General features: G+C 37.9%; 1 long non-coding RNA gene across 1 annotated transcript in view; it reads right to left on the reverse strand.

Moving 5' to 3' along the window:
- LOC141277130 (uncharacterized) overlaps nt 1–23,037 on the reverse strand; it is a 105,793-nt gene that overhangs the window by 81,820 nt on the left and 936 nt on the right. Inside the window, exons 2-3 of the long non-coding RNA XR_012327904.1 lie at nt 21,815–22,003; nt 576–698 (exon numbers count right to left, since the gene is read on the reverse strand). This is a non-coding gene — a long non-coding RNA (uncharacterized lncRNA). The remainder of the gene's footprint in view (nt 1–575; nt 699–21,814; nt 22,004–23,037) is intronic.

Consider the following 23,037-nt stretch of genomic DNA (forward strand, 5'->3'; position numbering starts at 1 on the left):
AATAAAAACAAAAATAATTGGAATGGTTCTTAATGTGTTTGATATTTTGAACTACTTGCAAGAACCTTTACAATAATTTGTATATTACATTCCCTTCAATATAGAAACTACATTTGGAAAAGAAAAGTTAATTATATAATAAGTCTAAGAATGCGGTTTCAATGATTCCCAAGTTGTTAATAGGATTTTTATTCTCCTGATGGTACTAACTTGTTATTTTTGAAAGGATAAAATTTGGGGAGTTATTCAGACCCATTTAATCCCTGCCTCTTCTACTTCCTTGCTTTGTCTGTAAATCTTCTGTAACTATTTTTTCATTTACAAAAGAGAAGGTTTTACATTCTGGGGATTAGTGGATTAAATAAAATGTATACATAAAAAGTAGCCTGGTCTCTAGGATCTAGCAAACACTTAGCAAATGTTAGTTCTTTTTCCTTGGGTAAAATACCTATTATTATGCCTGGTTAATAATGGGTATTCACAACTAAGTCTTCCCCAAATTAATAGATAATTGTTAATAGATATTAGATAATTAATACTTAGAACATATGTTGCTGTAATTTTACTTGTAATACCTTGGTCATCACACATTTGATTTCCAAGCAAAGGTTGAAACACCCTTCAATCTTCCTTTTTCCTCTCATTAGCAAATGCCAAAGGAAGTTTCTGCATTCTTTCCTCACTGTGTCAGCTGTAAACTGTAAGAAACACTAGTTATAGACTAAACAATACACACATCAGCCGTGATTTCTAAATAATGAAAGTTACCATTGTCATTAAAGACCAGCTCAGCCAAGGCACTGATTTTAAGTTTAATGAATAAATGAGGCACTCCACTAATATTTAACTTTAATTTTTTGACAAGCAGAATGTAAGGAGTAGTTTTACAACTTCACCAGAGAAGAGAGAAATTTGGACATATTTGCTCTGGGAAAGAAAGATAAAACAATTGGGAGGAGAAGAAACAAAAATTACATATAGGAGCAGAAGAACATGTGATGAAAAGATGCCTGTACCAAAAATATTGGTAACCTGCTAAACCACTAGTATTATGATTTGGCAAAGGTTTAGAAGAGAGAAAATAATCACTTGGGTGTCCTTAGACTTTTGAGAGATAGTGTCATTTCTGTTCTTTGATGGACTTCTTTGCAAGAGAATCATGTAACTCTCCAAACACATATTTGAGTTTATTGTCCCAGTTTTACTTTAAGTGTTTTAAGGGCAAGAGGAAAAGAACAGAAGGAACATAAATGTAGATGGACGGCTTCCCTGGTGGTGCAGTGGTTAAGAATCCGCCTGCCAATGCAGGGGACACGGGTTCAAAACCTGGTCAGGGACGAGCCCACGTGCCGCGGAGCAAGTAATCCCGTGTGCCACAACTACTGAGCCTGCACTCTAGATCCTACGAGCCACAACTACTGAACCCTGCACCGAGAGCCTGTGCTCTGCAACGAGAGAAACCACCACAATGAGAAGCCCGTGCACCACAATGAAGAGTAGCCCCCCTCTCTCTGCAACTAGAGAAAGCCCATGCACAGCAATGAAGACCCAATGCAGCCAAAAATAAGTAAATAAAATAAATAAATTTAAATGTAGATGGAACACCTATTGGGTTCTAGATACTTTGTACTCATGATCATTACATGAAGTAAATACACCTGAGAAAATTGAGACTCAGCCGATATTTGACAAGTTCCTAATACATGAGGACTAAGGGTTAGCATCTAGGTAAGTTTGACTCCTAAGTCCAAGGTTTTCCACTACATTGTTTTGCCTCAAAGAAAGATTTAGTATAACTGGTCACTGATTCACCATCTTTCCTTCTCTCTTAGAAAGACCTTGGTGCTTGCATCCCAGAGGTGAAGCATTTACTAAATACATGAATAAGGAAGCACTCACAAACAGGTCTCCGGTGCTCAATCATCAGACATGCCGGTCAAAGAGGATTCCTGTAAGCCTTGAAATAAATAGTCAGTGTAGAGGAGCAGGTGGGTGTTTTTTATTTGAACGCTGTCCTGGGGAGAGAATGGAGGACAAGTTTGCTTGACCTAAGAGTTAAATCTCCATTGTTCGGATATAAGCATCATGTTAAAGGATTCTGACACTGTTGCACATTCAGCTCATGTCACAAATCTCCTTAAGCCAAGTTCTGAGAATCCGGCTTCTGCCTAACTTGATTATATTGCTCTTAGGGCAAATGTAAAAGTCACTATTCTTGATACTTAGAGTCATTTGCTTTGCCCTTTAGATTTGCACATAAGTTTTCTTGAGCCTTTCTACTGAAATCAGAACTCCTGAGAATAATATATATTATATCACAGATAAATTCAAAATGGAGATTCTGGGCCTTTAAGGTAGAAGGCCTGAGACTTATCTACGGTGAAGGAAACACCCCTCTTTGTAACTTTGTTTCTTACCTTTTCACAAGTCAAAAATCTAGCAGATATCCCTCCGATTCACAAGGATTCACAAAAGTTTTGATAAGTCTGGAAATATTATCAAAGCAATAGAGCCAATATTTTATCAGCATGTTATTTAGCAGATTATACTTAGATACTTTTTATTGCCTAATGTAATGCTTTGTGTTGGTTTGGTTTAGTTTGGCTAAGTGTACATAATTTAGCGTGGTTTAGTCTTGATTCAAATTCTGCTTCTCCACCAAGGTCTAGCTGCACTGTGAAGTGTCCACAGAAGTGGGGTGGGGAGGTAGGATGTACAGACATGGCATTTCACATATAATCTCATAATTAAAGATGCATTTATCTTAAAAAGAAAAAAAATACAGTTTGAAAACCATTGATTTATTACACTGATCCACTTCAGATATCAAAGAGATAAAAATATACCCCACTGCATTATATAGCATATAATATCACTATACCATATCATATTATATCATATTAGATTAGATTAGATTTTGTTCCAGATGATTTTCAGGCCCAGGGCCACACTCCTCTCTCTCATATCTCTTTCCTAAATAAGATCTTTCTTAATTTATCCCTCCTCACTTCCTTTCCCCTTTGGTAACCAGAAGTTTGCTTACCATGTCTAATAGTCTGTTTCTGTTTTGTATGCAGATTCACTCATATTATTGTTTTAGATTCTACATGCAAGTGATATCATATAAAACTTGTCTTTGTCCAGCTTAGGAGTATGGGATTAACAAATGCAAACTACTATACATAAAATACCCAAGCAACAAGGATTTACTGTAGAGCACAGGGAACAATATTCAATATTTTATAATAACCTATGATGGAAAATAATCTGAAAAAAAAATGTAACTGAATCACTTTGCTGTATACCTGAAACTAACACAATATTGTAAATCAACTACGATTCAGTTAAAAAATTTTCTTACAAAATATAAGGCAATATATATTCAGTTTTGATATGCATGCAAACTTATTTTGGGGGGATACTTAATACAATGTCAGAACTTGCTGTAGTCTCTTGGAAGACAAGATTTCATTGCCATGTTCTTATGGTAGAACATGGATTTATATGATACTGTAACCAATATTTTGTATTTTTTTAATCTTGAATTTGCTTTTTTACACAAAATCAGTACCCTTCCAGGCACAGATGTGTAGGAGATGCTGTTTGACACAATCCATGGATGATCTGAACCTTTTCAATTAGTGCTGTTTTCTGAACAGTTGGAAGTGGCTGATGTTGCATTTGCTACTGAGGGCCAGATTGCTTTAGGATTTTTTTTTTTAATGTTATTAATGCAGTGACAGAGCTTTCAGTTATCTATAGAATGTAAGTATGAATGCATACTATCAAATCACCACAATGAGGCTGGGCTTATTTTTCCAGGAATAGAAACATTGTCAGTTTTAGATTAATTTTAATAGGAATTAATGGCTCCTTAAATAAATGACTGTTGACAGATAACTCTTTCAGAATCAAGTATTCTCAGATTGGTGTTTGTAACTCGGAGCAATGCCTGTATATATTTATACCGATAGCTCATTAACTTACTCATATTTTATTTAAAGACTCAGATTTATGTCATGTTGAGGATTTTTTTGAATACTACTACAGTCAAGACACTCTACCAGGTATTTGACATCTTTTCAATCAAATTTTTCACTACCAGTGTGGCACAGAAACTATTGTCCTTATTTTTTATTAGAGAAAATGAAGACCAGCAAAGGCTAAAGTGTCACTGCAGGATGCGTGGATACGGTGAGCAGTTTATCATTTATTCTTTCTCTGTGATATGCCAGGTGCTTTATAAGGGGCCTCATTTAATGTCTCCTACCCTGCATGCAGAGATATGCTTTCAATTAAATGGAATGTACCTCCCTTTTTTTATATACATAGAAACATTATCAGATAATTATTATCAGATGATATTATGTTGCATTAGGATAATTCTGCAACCAGGTGAGGGTGTGGGAGGGGAAAAATGCCACATAGTTTTTACAGAGGTATTTTCTGAGCTATTAACATTCATGGCTTTTGTAACGGATCACAACTCAACATTTGAAAACTTTTTATGCTTGGAGTAGTACATCATAAACAGACATTTTAGAATGTCTAGGCACCTAAGAGTGCTTCTGGTGGATGGAATGCAACTATATGTGTATGTACCCTAAATTTCTCTAATTTAATTGACAGAAAAATTGTCAAGGCAGATGTAAAGTCAACCATGCAGCAGTTGGCGATGATGGCCTTGGTCAGAAGTATGCTCCGAATTCAGAGACTAAATCCATGAGATTTTTAGTTGTTGTTTTGTTTCGTTTTACAAAATTTCGAATTTTAGGCCCTCAGCTAAGAAAATCATGTCTTGTTTATCCATAGCAGTCAATTCAAACGTTCTCCATGGGTGGCTTAGATATTGCCTCAACCAGAGTCCCAGTTTGACAATTAGGTATCATTTTGAACTTGAATTACAGTCCCAGTTGTAAAAAGTCAGAGCTTCATTCACTTAGCAGTCAGTCTCCTTTGTTCTACTCATTCAATGTTATTAGGCAAGGAGAACGCTTTCTATCCTTGCTGCTTTACTTCCTTTCCTCGATTCCACCCACACCCCTCACCATACAGGCTTACACGCATACACCTATATACACCAGTCTGCAAACGTTCTCCATTTAAGCTAAACGTTTTCATGCATGAAATTCGTTTTTGATTAAATCTCCAGTGCTGTGGCAGTCAGAGAATATTCTTAGTCTTTCTCAATTGAAAAAATGAGCCTACTGCCTTGAAAAAGGGGGAAGTTTGCTAGAGGAATACGGTGAACCTCAAACTAATATTTTGTTAGTATCACGTGGCAAGTATAGTGATATGCACCCTTTATAAATTGCCTATATAACCCTCAAAAATTATTTTTGGAGTTAGTATCAATAGTCCTAGTTTAGAAAGAGGACTTTTTTTTGTTGTTGTTGTTTTGGTATAAGCTAAGTTAGTTAAATAGTCATTACACCCTGGGTAACAGTGGACCTAGAATTTGAATATAATTCTAGGTTATTCCAAAAAGACATCTTTCAATTTAATGCAGCACACTGTAAGATGGTAAACATAATAAAAATAAAAATAAGATAAAATAAAATAAAATAAATGAAAAGACAAAGATTGTCCTTTAATTCCCCAGAGTTCAAAGGCTCCTATTCAGAATAGGTAGCAATACATGTAGAAGGTTCAGACTCCACGGAAGAAACAAGTAACTTTACAAGACACGAGACCCCATTACTATCTTTACAATCAGGTTATTCTTATACTTTATGTATTTTGGGTGCATACTGTGATGACAGCTTTGTATACAGAGATAATGAATTATCTGGTAGATAATAGTTTCAAAAGTTCTGGATATCCATTGTTTATTCCTCAAGATCAGCTCTCTGCCCTTCATAATTCTTCCTTGTCTCACAGGTCTGACATACATGGATTGTAACAACAGGCCTCCTTGACCCCTGGTGTCCCAGTGAGGACATCAATTGGGAGAAACTGTGTGGAGACTGGAGAATAGAAAGAGATAGAGATTGAGGTATTTATACTCTTGGCTCTCTCCATGCTGGATCTAGTTTTGGAAGCATATAAACTATCCTTTCCAAAGCCACATCCTTTGTCTGGGGAATCTCTACTATAATTATAGCTCTTTCCAGGTTCCAATAACTTCTCCTCCTTAAACCTCAGGTCTCAGAATGGCAATACCTCCTACTATATCTAAACCCAGGTAATTCAACACACTTTGTTCATTTCCTATAATCTTAATAACATTTTTACAAAGAACCCTTTCAGTAAGCTCGCTTTAATTATTCCAGTTGAATATATTGTCCTTTTTATGTTAGGACCCTGATTCAATTACTATAGAAGACCTTAGATGCAGTTGAAAAGAAAACTCTGATGCTCTATTACAATCCTAATAAAACCCTAAAAACGAAAAAGATGGTTGAGGTGATCACCACTGAGACAGTGGCTCTAGAAAATAATTCTGTGAAGTGTTTTCCTTCTAATTATGAACACAATGGATATGCATGCATGTTGCTCTCAACTAATAACATGGATTTTTTGGGGAAAATCTAATTAAATGTATACAGAATTTTCCCCTCAGATAAATATTTGTAACCTTAATAAACCACAGATTCACATTTATCCTAATACTTGTACAACATGGTATTGTATTTAAAAAAATAGTCCATCAAATAAAAGCAATAATAGAAAGATTCCAAATATTACTTGCATCTCTTACAGAATTTTCAAGGGAATCATTTAAATATCCCAGAGCAACACTTCATCATATGTTGGGTTGGCCAAAAAGTTCATTCGGTTTTAAATACCAACAAATGACACATTTTTCACTTTCACGAGGAACTTTGTTGAACAACATAGTCACTAACCAAACGAACTTTCTGGCCAACCCAATACTTTCTTATTTACACTCAAATTATCTCAGTACTCCCCAGTGCCCAAGCCACTCACTTGCTTAAACAGTGATTCATCATAAAAAACGTTCCTTGAATTTCCAGCTTATAGATTTTATCTTTTTCTACCTCATTCTATTTCTTCCTGCTTCTCTATTCTTGTCTCTTCCTCTCTTTCCCATTATCCATCTATGTTATAAATTACATATAATATCACTCAAACTCATACTCAAAGATAAAACTCATTTAAATGGATAGAAGAAAGAGAGAGGTGACTGGAAAAAAATTTTAACTTTTTTTTTTTCTCTTTCTAGTGCAAGGTGTGCTGTTATGTCAGGAGAGAGTATACGTTGAACAAATAATTCTATGCAATTTAGGTTTCAAGGCATTCGTAGGGAGAGTGAAACTCCTACTAGACACTCAGAAAGTCATGGATCTCAAATTGATAGTCAATGGGCAAAGTAAAAAACTAATAAAAAAAAGAAAACTAAAAAGTAAAAAAGAAAAATCTACCTTCAAAAAGCCCAGGAATCTAAAAACTTGACACAAATGAACTTATTTACAAAACAGAAATAGACTCACAGACATAGAAAACAAACTTATGGTTACCAAAGGGGAAGGGGCAAGGGAGGGATAAATTAGAACCTTGGGATAAAACTACACACAATACTATAAATAAAATAGAGAGACTTCCCTGGTGGTCCAGTGGTAAAGAATCCGCCTTCCAAGACCCCAAATACCAAAGCAATCTTGAGAAAGAAAAATGGAGCTGGAGGAATCAGGCTCCCTGACTTCAGACTATACTACAAAGCTATAGTAATCAAGACTGTATGGCACTGGCACAGAAACAGAAATATAGATCAATGGAACAGGATAGAAAGCCCAGAGATAAAACCCATGCACATATGGTCATCTTATCTTTGATAAAGGAGGCAAGAAGATAGAGTGGAGAAAAGACAGCCTCTTCAATAAGTGGTGCTGGGAAAACTGGACAGCTACATGTAAAAGAATGAAATTAGAACACTCCCTAACACCATACACAAAAATAAGCTCAAAATGGATTCAAGACCTCAATGTAAGGCCAGACACTATCAAACTCTTAGAGGAAAACATAGGCAGAACAGTCCATGACATAAATCACAGCAAGATCCTTTTTGACCCACCTCCTACAGAAATGGAAATAAAAACAAAAATAAACAAATGGGACCTAATGAAACTTCAAACCTTTTGCACAGCAAAGGAAACCATAAACAAGACCAAAAGACAATCCTCAGAATGGGAGAAAATATTTGCAAATGAAGCAACTGACAGAGGATTAATCACCAAAATTTACAAGCAGCTCATGCAGCTCAATATCAAAAAAACAAACAACCCAATCCAAAAATGGGCAGAAGACCTAAATAGACGTTTCTCCAAAGAAGATATACAGATTGCCTACAGACACATGAAAGAATGCTCAACATCATTAATCATTAGAGAAATGCAAATCAAAACTACAATGCAATATCATCTCACACCTGTCAGAATGGCCATCATCAAAAAACCTACAAACAATAAATGCTGGAGAGGGTGTGGAGAAAAGGGAACCCTCTTGCACTGTTGGTGGGAATGTAAATTGATACAGCCACTATGGAGAACAGTATGGAGGTTCCTTAAGAAACTAAAAATAGAACTACCATATGACCAAGCAGTCCCACTACTGGGCATATACCCTGAGAAAACCATAATTCAAAAGGAGTCATGTACTACAATGTTCATTGCAGCTCTATTTACAATAGCCATGACATGGAAGCAAATTTAGTGTCATTCAGCAGATGAATGGATAAAGAAGATGTGGCACATATATATAATGGAATATTACTCAGCCATAAAGAGGAACGAAACTGGGTTATTTGTAGTGAGGTAGATGGACCTAGAGTCTGTCATACAGAGTGAAGTAAGTCAGAAAGAGAAAAACAAATACCGTATGCTAACACATATATATGGAATCTAAGAAAAAAAAATGGTCATGAAGAACCTAGGGGCAAGATGGGAATAAAGACGCAGACCTACTAGAGGATGCACTTGAGGATATGGGTAGGGGGAAGGGTAAGCTGTGACAAAGTGAGAGAGTGGCATGGACATATATACACTACCAAACGTAAAGTAGATAGCTAGTGGGAAGCAACCGCATAGCACAGGGAGATCAGCTCAGTGCTTTGTGACCATCTAGAAGGGTGGGATAGGGAGGGTGGGAGGGAGGGAGACGCAAGAGGGAAGAGATATGGGGACATATGTATATGTATAACTGATTCACTTTGTTATAAAGCAGAAACTAACACACCATTGTAAAGCAATTATACTCCAATAAAGATGTTAATAAAAAAATACACTGTTGAATCAAAAAAAAAGAATCCGCCTTCCAATGCAGGGGACACGTGTTTGATCCCCGGTTGGGGAACTAAGATCCCACATGCCGTGGGGCAACTAAGCCTGCGCGCCTCAACTGCTGAGCTCACTCACCTCAACGAGAGAGCCCGTATGCTGCAAACTACAGAACCCATGCACCCTGGAGCCCCCGCGCCACAACAAGAGAAAACCCGCACGTCACAACTAGAGAGAAGCCTGCACACCAAAACTAGAGAGAAGCCCACATGCTGCAACTAGAGAGAAGCCCGTGTGCCACAACAAAGACCCCACCCAGCCAAAAGAATAAATAAAATAAATAAATATGCTTTTTAAATTAAAAAAAATATGTAACCAACAAGGACCTACTGTACAGCACAGGGAACTATATTCAATATCTTGTAATAACCTATATGGAAAATAATATAAACAAGAATATATATATATATTTTTTGCTGTATACCTGAAACTAACACAACACTGTAAATCAACTGTATTTCAAGAAAAAATAAATAAATAAAAACAAAAAAAGAACAACAAAAAACACAAAAAGCCCAGACATGGCCATTGATAACATTCTGATAAATGTGTGCTATAAATAATCACATATATATTTTATATATTTATATGTATATGATATAAAACTTTTGCTTTGATCTGTCACTTTTATGCTTCAAAATTAAATTTTTAAAGTTGTTTTAAAATATTCTATAAGGCTGATTATAATTTATCTGCCCAATTCCCTCTTAAACATTTGTTATTTCAATTTTTAAGCACTATATCTGCTCTTAAAATCAAACATTTGTCCATGTCTATGATCACTTCACTGATGGATTACTAGATAAAGATGTACTGGGTCAAATGTTAGAATATTTAAGTCCTCTGATTTACATTGCCAAAGAGATTTCTTGAGAGGTGGAATCAATTCACACTTCTATCAGCAAGAAGTAAGTGAGGCTATTTCTCTATAAAATCTCCAGCTATTTATCAGATGCTAGTTAAATACGTAAGAAATGGCATATTGTTGTTTTCATTTGTATTAGTATGAAGTTTATTGTGTATTTCATAGGTTGACTGACCTTTTTTTTGCGGTACGCGGGCCTCTCACTGTTGAGGCCTCTCCCGTTGCGGAGCACAGGCTCGGTACGCGCAGGCTCAGCGGCCATGGCTCACGGGCCCAGCCGCTCCGCGGCATGTGGGATCTTCCCGGACTGGAGCACGAACCCACGTCCCCCGCATCAGCAGGCGGACTCTCAACCACTGAGTCACCAGGGAAGCCCTGATTGACCATTTTTATTACTCATTTAGAAACTTTTCCATTAATAGCTTTTCACTATTTTACTATTGGCAACATTTTTATTAAATTTTATAGTGCTTCAAATTAGGGCATTATTTCTTTGTCGTTATTTTTGCATGTTTACATTTTTGTGATTTCTTGTTAATATGACATTTTTTAGAGTTTAACTTACTACCCAAATATGTTTCTTAAGAATTTCATCATAACTATTATCAGTTAGTATTGTTGTTTCCAAATGTGTGTGTGCTTCTCTGTATATCTGTTTTTATAGATGTCATCTTTTTTCACATATAAACTCTTCATCAGGTAAAGCGTTTTTAAATACATAATATGAAAGAACAATATAACAATTTCTAAGTTTCCCCTAACTTGTAGAATGTTTTAGTATCATTTATTAGATTATCTATCAAAATTACCATGGATTATGATAGTTCTTCCCCTGCTTCTTTAAAAATAATAAATGTTCTTTATCTTCCAAACAGGCTGAAGTCCTATATGTTTTGTTCCATTGATCAGTTTGGTTTCATGCATTATGTCCAAATTTTTAAAATCATTTTTACTTTTGTAGTATGCTCTTAGAGCTAATATGAGAAGAATCTTTAGTCTTATTATTCACAATACCCTCAATACTTCTGTTCATTTTATAAATTTCCAAAGATACCATTGAGATTTTGAAGAATTTCCACAAATTAATACATACACGTATAAAATGATGATGTTGGATATTCCCCTGCAGACAGATTCAAGTTTTTTCCATCTATTCAGGTGTTCTTTTATATCCCTTGGTATGGTTTGAATCACTTTTTGTACATATTCTGCTACTCAGTTTTTGTCAGGATTATTCTTAATTTATATATCATCAATATTCTGAATATTTTTCATAATAGGAAAATAATTCAATTCATAAGCGAATTCTACATTTCATTGAAATGGTTAGAATTTTCAAAAAGCTATTAAGGATGTCTGCTAGCCTAACAATTATTTCTCTTGTTCTCTATTTTAAAAATAATGCCGCTTTAGTGAAGGTGTACCCCAAATACTGCATTCAGTTTCTGGGGTTTGTTCAGTCCCCTGAAACACCCTAATTTTTGTATATTGCATGGATATGCCTTAACCCCTTGCCAAGAAAAAAGGATTTGAAAAATATCAGTTTATCAAAGGAAACCTATTTGCACCCAGTGAAATACCAGGATGTTTTTTGTTTGTTTGTTTTTGTTTTTTGCGGTACGCGGGCCTCTTACTGTTGTGGTCTCTCCCATTGCGGAGCACAGGCTCCAGACACGCAGGCCCAGTGGCCATGGCTCAGGGGCCTAGCCACTCTGCGGCATGTGGGATCTTCCCGGACCGGGGCACGAACCCGTGTCCCCTGCATCGGCAGGTGGACTCTCAACCACTGCACCACCAGGGAAGCCCCCCCAGGATGTATTTTATTAACCTAAGTATCATTTTAGCTGTTAGTTTAAGATTAATCTTATTTATCCTTTTATAAAGAAATCTAGGGAAAATTACTATTTGTGAGGAAGGGCAATTGACTTATAGATTATATCATATTATTCAGTTAAATTATTTCATTTAGTAACCAATGCTCTATCAGCTTGCTCTAATAGATTAATAAATGAGCTGATATTAAAATAGTGCTATATTCTTGGATTTATCTCCCTTAATTATATAGGGTTAATATTTTGACAGTATGATTCTTAAAAATTTTCTGGTGTTTGATTTAACAATTTTACAACTATATAAAATCATTCTAAGAGTATTTTGGTGGTTTTATTTTTGTCATAAAATCAATTATAGATAGATAGAGATAAAGATAAATAGAATCTCTTATATAATTTATAAAACATAGTAATACTTCTGTGTTTGAAACTTTCACAAACATTTCAAGCCTAGAGCTTGTTTTGAAGGAACTATTTTTTCGATAGCCTATTAAAAATTCCTTTTCAATTTTATATATTGTATTTTAAAATTTTTATTTATTTTTTATTTATTTATTTTTGGCTGTGTTGGGTTTTTGTTGCTGCAGGTGGGCTTTCTCTAGTTGTGGCAAGTGGGGGCTACTCCTTGTTGTGGTGTGCGGGCTTCTCATTGTGGTGGCTTCTCTTGTTGCGGAGCATGGGCTCTAGGTGTGGGCTTCAGTAGTTGCAGCACATGGGCTCAGTAGTTGTGGCTTGCAGGCTTCAGTAGTTGTGGCACATGGGCTCAGTAGTTGTGGCTTGTGGGCTGTAGAGCGCAGGCTCAGTAGTTGTGGTGCATGGGCTTAGTTGCTCCGCAACATGTGGGATCTTCCTGGACTAGGGCTTGAACCCGTGTCCCCTGCACTGGCAGGTGGATTCTTAACCACTGCGCCAGCAGGGAAGTCCCTAGATATTGTATTTTATTTTTTGACATTAATTGCTAGTTGCCTCCTATAATCTAGTGTCTTTACAAATATCAAAAGTGGAGTTAGTTAGAGGATAACTTGAGTTCCCTGTACAGGATGAACTGCACATCCACCCTTAAAGAACACTGACATGGTTATCTTAAAGAAAAAAAAAATCAGTAATTGCAAGTACCTCACACTGCCTAATATACTGCATTGCACTTTGTAGACTTTTTTTTTCTGAAAAACATTTGCTTTGAATGCTTTTGAGCCTTTGAAATCTTTGAACCTTTGAAAGCTACCTGAAACATTGTCTCTATGTCCTTGGAAACTGTGATGGGGCCAACAAAGTGGGTATGTGACCCAGGTAAGTATGGAATCTGTATCCTTCCTGGTATTTATTTGATTAAAGAAAAAATGTTTTCTCTTTTCACTGGGATTATTTAACTGGGAGGATGGGACTCTAGGGAGGAGAGTAGCCGTCTTTTCTGGCATATGGAGAGAGTTCGTCTACAGAATCAAGCTAAAAAGAGACAAACAATGATGAGAGATAGCTGGAGATTAAAATCTTTGAGATATTTGCTTCACTGCAGCTCCTGGGGCTCCAGTTTCTTCATTTCATGCTTTGATTCTGTGAATTCCCCCACTTTCTTCTCAGATACAGTAGCCTACGCATTGTCTATGGTTTAAAACTTGGTCAAGTTGGAAATTAGTTACCTGCAATCCAAGACTCCTAATTTTTGTCATGCATCCTTTAAATGCCCTGTTAATGGACACTTTACAGATTATACAGATGCATAGTAATGTCACTGGTTTATTCTTTGTGAAATAGACTTTCTGCTCATTTTAAACATTGAGATAATCCTTCATCTCCAAGTTTATTACATCTTGTCCATTCTTCAAGGCTACTTCTAGATTTGTAAGAGCATTATCTAGATGTCTAAACAAACCCATTTTTCCAAAGCAGAGTGATGATAATGGAATTTGGTGAAGGATAGTTTAATAAACAGGCCAGCAGGTGAAATTTCTCAAATACCTGCTGTACTCTTCTCGGGGCTAGTCCTCTCCCTCACTCCTGCTATAACATACATATATTTCTATGAACCTTTCGACCTGCTCCAAATTCTGGAATATGCAGTTTTATTGCAAGTTGTTTTTACTTGAATAAAACATTGGACAACTGTATAAATGTTTAATTTAATTGAAACACCTGACTAGTATGTGTAACAGGGAAGCAAAGTCCCTACTGACCTACCTTATACCATCGCAATACATTTATTTCATCATTTTCATGAATAATGAAATATTGTAACTTGCTCTTAATTTTATGTGTAATTAAAAAAATTCACGGGCTTTCCTGGTGGCACAGTCGTTAAGAATCTGCCTGCCAATGCAGGGGACATGGGTTCGAGCTCTGGTCCAGGAAGATCCCACATTTGGCAGAGCAACTAAGCCCGCGAGCCACAACTACTGAGCCTGTGTGCCACAACTACTGAGCCCGCATGCCACAACTACTGAAGTTCACACACCTAGAGCTCGTGCTCCGCAACAAGAGAAGCCACCTCAATGAGAAGCCCAGGCACCGCAAAGAAGAGTAGCCCCGCTCGCCGCAACTAGAGAAAGCCTGTGTGCAGCAACAAAGACCCAACACAGCCAAAAATAAATAATTAATTAAAAAAAAATTTCACACGGTAAACCTGCCATCTCAACTTTAGCATGTTTCCACCTTCTCATTGCACTAGGTTAGGGAAACCATGAAACACAAGGTCCCTTCTCTTACAAATGACACTCTTTAGTGAAGGTGGCATTTGGGTAGTACACCTGCTGCAGGGCTGACAATTGCAGTTGCCTGATCTGCATAGCCCATCCCTTCTTTTAGGGAAGCTAGAAAGAGTCTATTCATCTGTTAGGTCTTAATTTTAAGGTTATTTTCTCTGGAAGTCCTCATGCTGCCACAGACCAGGTTAAAAGTATAGGTTATAGAGTTGAATAGCATATTCTGAATATTCTTATCTCCAATTACCTACTCAATACCATATTAGATTATAAGCTCTATAAGATCAGGGGCCATGTATAATTTGTCTATCTAGGGATTCCTATGTACAAATGCATGTGCTTTATTTCTTTATAAGAAATACCATGGCTAGACTTTTTGATAGGGTTAAGCACAGAAACTTATAAGCACAAAAGAAAAAAAAAGTCTATTTTGTTAATACAAACAAATGAAAATGAAATAAATATTTGCGTCATGCTGACGATATTCTGAAAAGAACATGACTTTATGCACGTTTACATGACATCACAACAATTCCAAAAAAGTATTTGGGTCTATAAGTGGAGCATATACAATATTAATTCTTTTCTAATTAATTTTACGCAAATAGTAATGGGACATTAGGGAATGAGTTGTCTCTCGTTACTTTCACTGCAAATGTTATAAGGGAATCTACAATGCAAATATCCTTTCAGAACTCTGAACTAAGTCCAAATGTTTTCTTTGAGGGTTGGGTAGAGTGAAAATGCAGACAGACTGTAAATACCAAGCAGTGAAAAAATCTTTCTTGGCACATCATTACGGAGGCTCGAATGCATGGACCATAAGAAAGGAGAAGGTATTTAAGGGTAAATTCACAGCAGGCAGATTGCTTCTTAATGTCTTTCAATTCATTCGTGTGTGAAACAATATCATATCATAACATGAACCATTAGAAAGGCAGAGAATGGAGCATGCGATAAATAAATTTCTGTGCCAGGCCAAGAAACTTGTGTGTGTGTGTGTGTGTGTGTGTGAGTGAGCGTGTATGTGTTTGTATGTGTGTGTATGCATACAATGTGTGGAATCTAGAAATCTATCTGTTCTCTGTTCGATATATGCTAGATATATTTAGAACCACAAAAAATCTGAGGAAGGTGTTTCTGGTGTTTAAAGGATGATGTCATTTCAAAGAGCTATTTTAGGAACACAAACTAAGGAACCTATCTCTAATCTCACATGTTGTCAAATATATCTGAGCAGTACAATCTGTCAAACATATATTTGTCTGTGTTTGTTTTCCAATTATTAGTCTCTGGACATTTAAATATTGAAGAAAGTCAGCTTACAAAGACAATTCAGAGAACTGTCAGTTTTGGCAAACACAAACAATTTAGTAATTCAGTGTCACTAACTAGGCAATACTTCAAGACTCTAACCTCATACTGACCCATGTACTTACCTCAGGGGGCTTTGGGTGTTATAATCTTGCTTAAGACAATTATCTTAGACCCTGTAGTACCACCTATTTCATGGGACTCTGTTTCTAATTTCTCAGTCTCTGGACTTACGGCTCGTCTCTTATGCCACTATGTCACATCAGCTTCCATTTTTTCATCTTTAGCACATTCTCTTTTACAGTGTATGAACCATAGCATCATCATTTCCTAGCTGTGTGAACTCAACTCTTAAGCCTTCTAAACGTCAATTTTTCCATCTGTAAATTTGGTGCTGTGCAAATTACTCCCCCTAAAAAATTCCAATAAAAACACATAGGAAATCTCAGGTCATGAATGAATGGTAAAGTTGAATAATTTGCTCTCTTCTCTACTGGATTCATGGAGTGTTGTAACAACACTACCTTGACAAACCCCTGTTTCCTTTTAGTTAATAACCACCCTTCACCCCAAATTCTACCATGTCCCATATGGGATGTGGTGGAGATGGACGAGGGGGCAAAAGCAAGAGCAGACATACACCACAGACTCAAAATTCTATTAAAAAAATAAAGAACCACAGAGTGAATCCAGACAATGTAGAAAAGAAGGTCAAGATAAAGATACATAAATAAAAAACAAAGGAGATGATCAACTAAACTTAAAACCCATTCTTTAAGAAGACTAAAAAAATAGAAAATCCCCTGCTAAATTTATGAAGGCTGAAAGAGATCAAGAGTGAACTGAGCATTACAAATAAAAAAGGACCCTAAATGCATGGGGGATCTTTGTAACTCACAGAAGATTTCTGAACACAACTTTTCACTAATCATTTTCAAAAAGCATTTTTTTCTAAAATTAAGAAAAAAATTTTATGAATACTGACTCAAAAAAAAGTTTTAATCTCAGTATATTCTTAATTACTAAAGAAAAGTGATAGGTAAAAATAATTCTCTCAGAAAACCCAACTAATAACACTAAACCTAAATTGTTTGATAGGCAATAAACCCTAGCAAAACAATCTAAAGCCTCTACTACCCTATTTTTTCCAGATTACTATTAACAGCTACAACTGAAAACCCAGCTATAGAAATGCAGGCATTAGTCAGAATTGTTTTGGGGGGGTGATGATTTGCATATACAAAAAAAAGCTTAATTCATTTACATTAACTGGTTGACAATGACTCTTGCCCTGAAATTCAGGCTTATTCATACCAAATCAACAAAAATCAAACTTCCTCTATTTCAGAGAAAGTTGAGTGAAGCATTATTTCAACTGTCACAGTCATTACATTTAAATAAATCATTAAGAGAAGAGAAAGTAAGGAGATGGCATTATCCCCAAGAAAATGGAATAAGTGTTATTGTAAAATGTATACAAAGGAATATAGGAAACAGAGGAAGAATATGAGAGACACTAAATGGAGATGAATTTAAAGAAAATTTTCAGAGAGGAGTTTTGTTTGACTCTTAAGAGATAAGTAGGAATTTACAAGTTAGGGAAAAGAAAAGCTTTGGAGAAAGTGTTTAGACAGAGAAATGGACTATGTTGAAGGTAAGCAGCATGAAAAAGTATGGTGTTTGAGGGGTGAGTGGAACACACGTACCTTAAATGTTGCTTCCGACAGCTCCTTAATTATCACATACTTGCTATATGTGTCCCCTGCTAAATTCAAGTGTTGAAGTCCTAGTCCCTCATAGGACTGTACTTTGGCATAAGGTCTTTAGGGGATAATTAATGTTACAAAGCAGCAGTTTCCACACTTTTTGGCACCGGGGACCGGTTTTGTGGACGGCAAGTTTTCTATGGAAGGTGGGGGGTGGGGGTGGGGGACGGTTCAGGCGGTAATGCGGGTGATGGGGAGCGGCTGATGAAGCTTTGCTCGCTCACCTGCCTCTCACCTCCTGCTGTGTGCCGGGGTTCTTAACAGGCCAGACCGCAGACCCTACCAGTCCGCGGCCTGGGGGTTGGGGACCCCTGTTATAAAGGATCATAGGAGGGAGGCCCTAATCTGGCAGGATTAGTGTCTCTGTAAGAGGAAAAGAAACCAGACCCTCCTCTTGTTCCACAGTGTGACGGCACCACGAGTAGGTGGCCACTCGCAAGCCCAGAGGAGGTGGCAGACTGACACCTACATTGCCGGCATCTTGGACTTCCCAGCCTCCAGAACTCTGAGAAATAAATGTCTGTTATTTAAGCCACCCAACCTCTGATGTTTTGTTATGGCACCTTGAGCAGATTAATACACCTATGAAAACTATACCAGGTGAAGAGATACGGGAGAAATCATTCAAATGACCCTACATTCAGGTGAATCAGAAAAGAGGCATCAGGTGGAAAGAGATGGGAGATGTTGACAAGGCCCACAGAATACTAAATCTGGGAGGATTCTTAGGGATCTCATTTTCAACTGCTTGATTTTACACTGAAAGAAACAAAGACCCGGCTTTGCCCAAGGTTACCTCTAAAGCTAGTGACAGAGGCGTGGAAGGGACTTTGATTTTCCTTGTATAAGCAAGGGCTCATTCCTCTGGAGAAGATCTAGCAGTGTGGTAGCATTTTTGCTGAGAATAATTCCACTTTCCTCTATACTCACATAAATTTGTTTCCTAATTCACTCTTCCTGATGCAGCCTGATGCTTTCAGTGAAGCAGTCAATTAATTACTAAGAACCATCCACCTCTGCAGTGACATCCCCGAGGCAAAGGCTGCTTTTCTTCGTAAAATGTCAATCTCCACGAAGGTCTGAGACACCCCATGTTTTCTGACATTCTCAGCCGGTGGGGCCCCTCTGCCTGGGGCTGATTCGGTGCAGAGAGGGTCTACTTTAACAAACAAGATGCTGATTCCCCACCAGCAGGCCTGCTGTTGCTGCTGTTTCCAATCCTCCAAAGGCAAGATCCTCCATATGCTCACCTACCACTGCCTCAGCACAGGATAAAACAGATGAACAAATGAATGGGAAGAGCAGGGGTCAGCGGAGTTGAAGAGCAAAGCTGGCATTAAGCCTCGTCAGGCAAAAGGGAAAGACAAGCACTATATCATAAAGGAATGGAAAACCTGGGCCCAGGCTACCACCCTAAGGATGGAGTTTCTGTTTCCACTGTTTCCCCCAAGCAATGCCAAAAGTGGTCAGAAAACATAGCTTTGCAATCAAATCTGAATATCACTTTATGATCCTCAAACTCATAAAGATTGAAACTAGTAATAATGATATTATCTGATAATGAGAAGTATATAAAAAGATGCATTTAATCCACATATTTATGAATACATCCAATTTTGCCCCCTGGATGTTCTACCATTTGGAAAGATTCATGAAGGACCTTAAAAAATGGCTACATGTTTTGTATAATAATTAAAAAAATAACATTAGGGATCTGGACATAAAAGAACAAAAAACAGAGAAAATGAAGATCTATGTATAATATGACAGTCATGAAAATGTGCTGCTCACATATCCTGCTGTGGATATGAAGATTCCAGCCTTTACCCTTCTGTAGTCTCCACCAAGTCTGCACCACTTCATGTGGGCTGCTCTAAGCCAATGATATATCGAGTATGGTGGGATTATTAAGGAGTTATCTGGTGAGATGAGCTCCTTCATTGACTGATTTTAGCTTGCGGGCTCCCCTGTGACCTGGCTGAAACTTTCTTTGAACGTTGCTGCAGTCTGAGATTTTTCCTGACATAATTAACCTTCCTTCTGTCTCTCATTTCACAGGAGTCAGATCTGCATTTTATTGTGAAGATTCTACCTTCTCCTACTCCCTCCCCCAATAAATCTTTTTCTGGTCTAATCCTGTCTTGTTGTCTATTTCTTGGGAACCCAAACGAGTGCATATAAGAATATGCAAGAGCAGCTCAAGGGACCTAATCAAACTTAAGTGCTTTTGCAGAGCAAAGGAGGCCATAAACAAAATGAAAAGACAACCTACTGAATGGGAGACAATATTTGAAAATGATGCGACCAAGGGTTTAATATCCAAAATATATAAACAGCTCATATAACTCCAAAACAAAAACCAAACAACCCAATCAAAAAATGCACAGAAGACCTAAGTAGACATTTTCCCAAAGACATACAAATGGCCAACAGGCACATGAAAAGGTACTCAACATTGTTAATTATTAGAGAAATGGAAATCAAAACTACAACAAGGTATCACTTCACACCCATCAGAATGACTATCATCAAAATGTCTACAAATAATAAATACTGGAGATGGTGTGGAGAAAAGAAACCCTCCTACACCATTGGTGGGAATGTAAATTGATGTAGCTACTATGAAAACAGTATGGAGGGTCCTTAAAAAACTAAAAATAGAGCTACCATATGATACAGCAATCCCACTCTTGGGTATATATGCTGGCCAGTGGGAGAGATTGGGAATCAAGAAGTGACGATTTCAGACAAGCATAGGCCCAGGAAGCAGGTACGCAGACTAATGTGATGGAGAAACTGCGAGAGGGCTGGGAGTGTAAGGAGTAGCCAGGCTCACAGAGGCAGCGAGAGCAGAGGCCCCGGGCAGGAAACAGCACAGAAAGGCCAGGGCGGCTGGAACACAGTGGAAGGGAAGGAAGCAAGAAGTGTTTGTAGCTGCTGGTGAGGGCCAGATCCTACAGGCGCTTGGAGATCAGGACAAAGGTATTATAAAAGCAACGAGGAAACAGAGAAGCAACTGAGCCCAGTTATCTTTTTAAAAGCTTGGAGACCATTCTGGCTGCTGTGCAGGAACAGACCAGGAACAGACAGGTCCGGGAGGGATGGCCTTTGGGAACAGGGAGACCTCTTGGGAGGCTGCTGCGATCATGCAGGGACAGACGGAGCTGCCTGGACCAGCGAGGGGATGAAAGAAGTGAAGGGAGCAGAGGACGCGGTGACGACAGAATGTGGGGGAGGGAGAGAAGTGCAGGTCCAGACGACGTGCAGGTTTGTGGCCTCGGAGCCGTGATGAGAAAGCCCCAGGGAGAAACAGGTTTGGCCAAGATGATATAAGCCCACCTGGCCAACAATGTGGCCCCTCCGCCTTTACCCTGGGCGCGCTGTGTGTAGTTTCCCACTGGGCTTTTGTCACTTAATTTCCAAGCTGCTCCAAGATCCTCACGATCGCTGCTCATGCTTAGGGCATAAGAATGTGCAGTAGGTCTGCGCTCCCGTTTACATAACCACCTGCCCCTGCCCGGTGACTGAGCCTGTTTCCAATCCTGACAGTAACCAGGATCGTGGTCCTTCCTGAGACTTCCTGGCATCTTGGACGTGGAGCCCCTGAGCAGCCGCATGGTGGGGGGAAAGCACTTCGGAGTTTGGAGGCTTTTTTAATCTTAGAACTTTCATAGTTTAACTGTGTGTGTTGTATTTGGTTACATAAATAATATGTAAAAGATTCAGACAATCCAGAACAGAACATGAAGTCCCCTTCACCATTACCTCCCCTGCCCAGCTCCCAGCGCCTCCCTGCAAGTACCCATCATCAACAAACAGGCGGCTTCCTTCCAGACCCCTTTCAAGGCCTTTACACTCTTACGCTCGTCCTTTATGTATGTTGGACCTTATTATACATCTGTTTTTACCAAATAATACATCTTGTGGGAGAGTCAGAGATCTAGCTACCGTGTTTTCTTTTTTTTAACAGCTGCACAGTTTTTCTAATATGGTGGTATTATATCTTATTGAATATTTTATTTTGTTTATTTTATTTACTCACCTTCTCTGAGGTGGGCTGTTCACTAATTTTCACAACGCTTTCATGAATGTCGCTGGACTTATATTCGGGCTCACAGGCAAGAATTTCTGTCCAGCAGATTCCTGGAAATGGAATTGCTGGATCAAAGGGCAGGTACGCTTCAAATTTTCATAGCTTCTTCCAAATTACCTTCCCCAAATGTGCCATTTTCTTAAAAAAAAAAAATTTCTTTGGTTACAAAAAGTAATTCATGTTCTTGCAAAACGTGTACAGAATACAAATAAGACCAGAAAAGAAATTTTAACACACTCATAATTCCATCACCCAGGAATAATAGCTATTAACATATAATTTAGTTATTTGAGCTTTTTACTGTATCTCACAAAGATCTTTTCAAGTCATTAAAGCGTCTTCTCTGGTGACTTTCTACTTGTTAATGTGGTTTAGGGACAAGACGAGGAAAGCTTGTGTGGAAGGAAGGAAACTAAAAAGAAATTTTTTAAAGACTGTGCTAAACAGTTGATAACCCATGTGCAGGATACGTTCACCTGAACTACGTATGTAGAAGAATTATTCTACAACGCTGGTTCTTGGATGTCTCTGAGAATCTGATAAAGCTGCCTCCTTCCCAGCAATGTGTATGATCACACAATTTACATATAATTTCAGGGGTTCATGTCCCTTGTCCCCCCACCAGAAAAAATTCATTGTCTACAGCATCATTTTAAATGGTTGCATCGAATGCCTCAGGGTGGCTGAGGCACAGCTCATGTAACCCATAGGGTGTTAAGAATATGGACTCGAGGCAGACACACCCCATCAAATCCTGGCTCGACTGCGTGCTCTTCAGTCCCTCTGCCCGTTCCCTCACTTGTAAAATCCAGACAATAATAGGTGGGTTATAGGGTGGTCGGGAGTTTAAAGCGTTCATGTGCGTAAAATGTTTAAAACATGGTCTGGCACATGGTAAGTGCTAATTAAATGTCAGCTCTTATTATTTCCAGTGTTTAGCTTTTATAACATTTCTAACTCTATCTTTGCACACTTCTGTGATGACTTCCCGGGGATAAATTCCTAGATGTCGAATAGCTGCGTGGAAGCATTAGCGTATTTATAAGATTTTGGATACATAATGCAAAACTCCTCTATAAAGATTCAGATTCAATCATTATCTAGGACTGAGTTTCCAGCGGTGAACAGATGGATGAAAATCCATGCCTTGGTGGAGTTTACATCAGAAACGG

The sequence above is a fragment of the Tursiops truncatus genome, chromosome 19 (assembly GCF_011762595.2).
Source record: "Tursiops truncatus isolate mTurTru1 chromosome 19, mTurTru1.mat.Y, whole genome shotgun sequence".
In the NCBI taxonomy this organism is placed as follows: Eukaryota; Metazoa; Chordata; class Mammalia; order Artiodactyla; family Delphinidae; genus Tursiops; species Tursiops truncatus.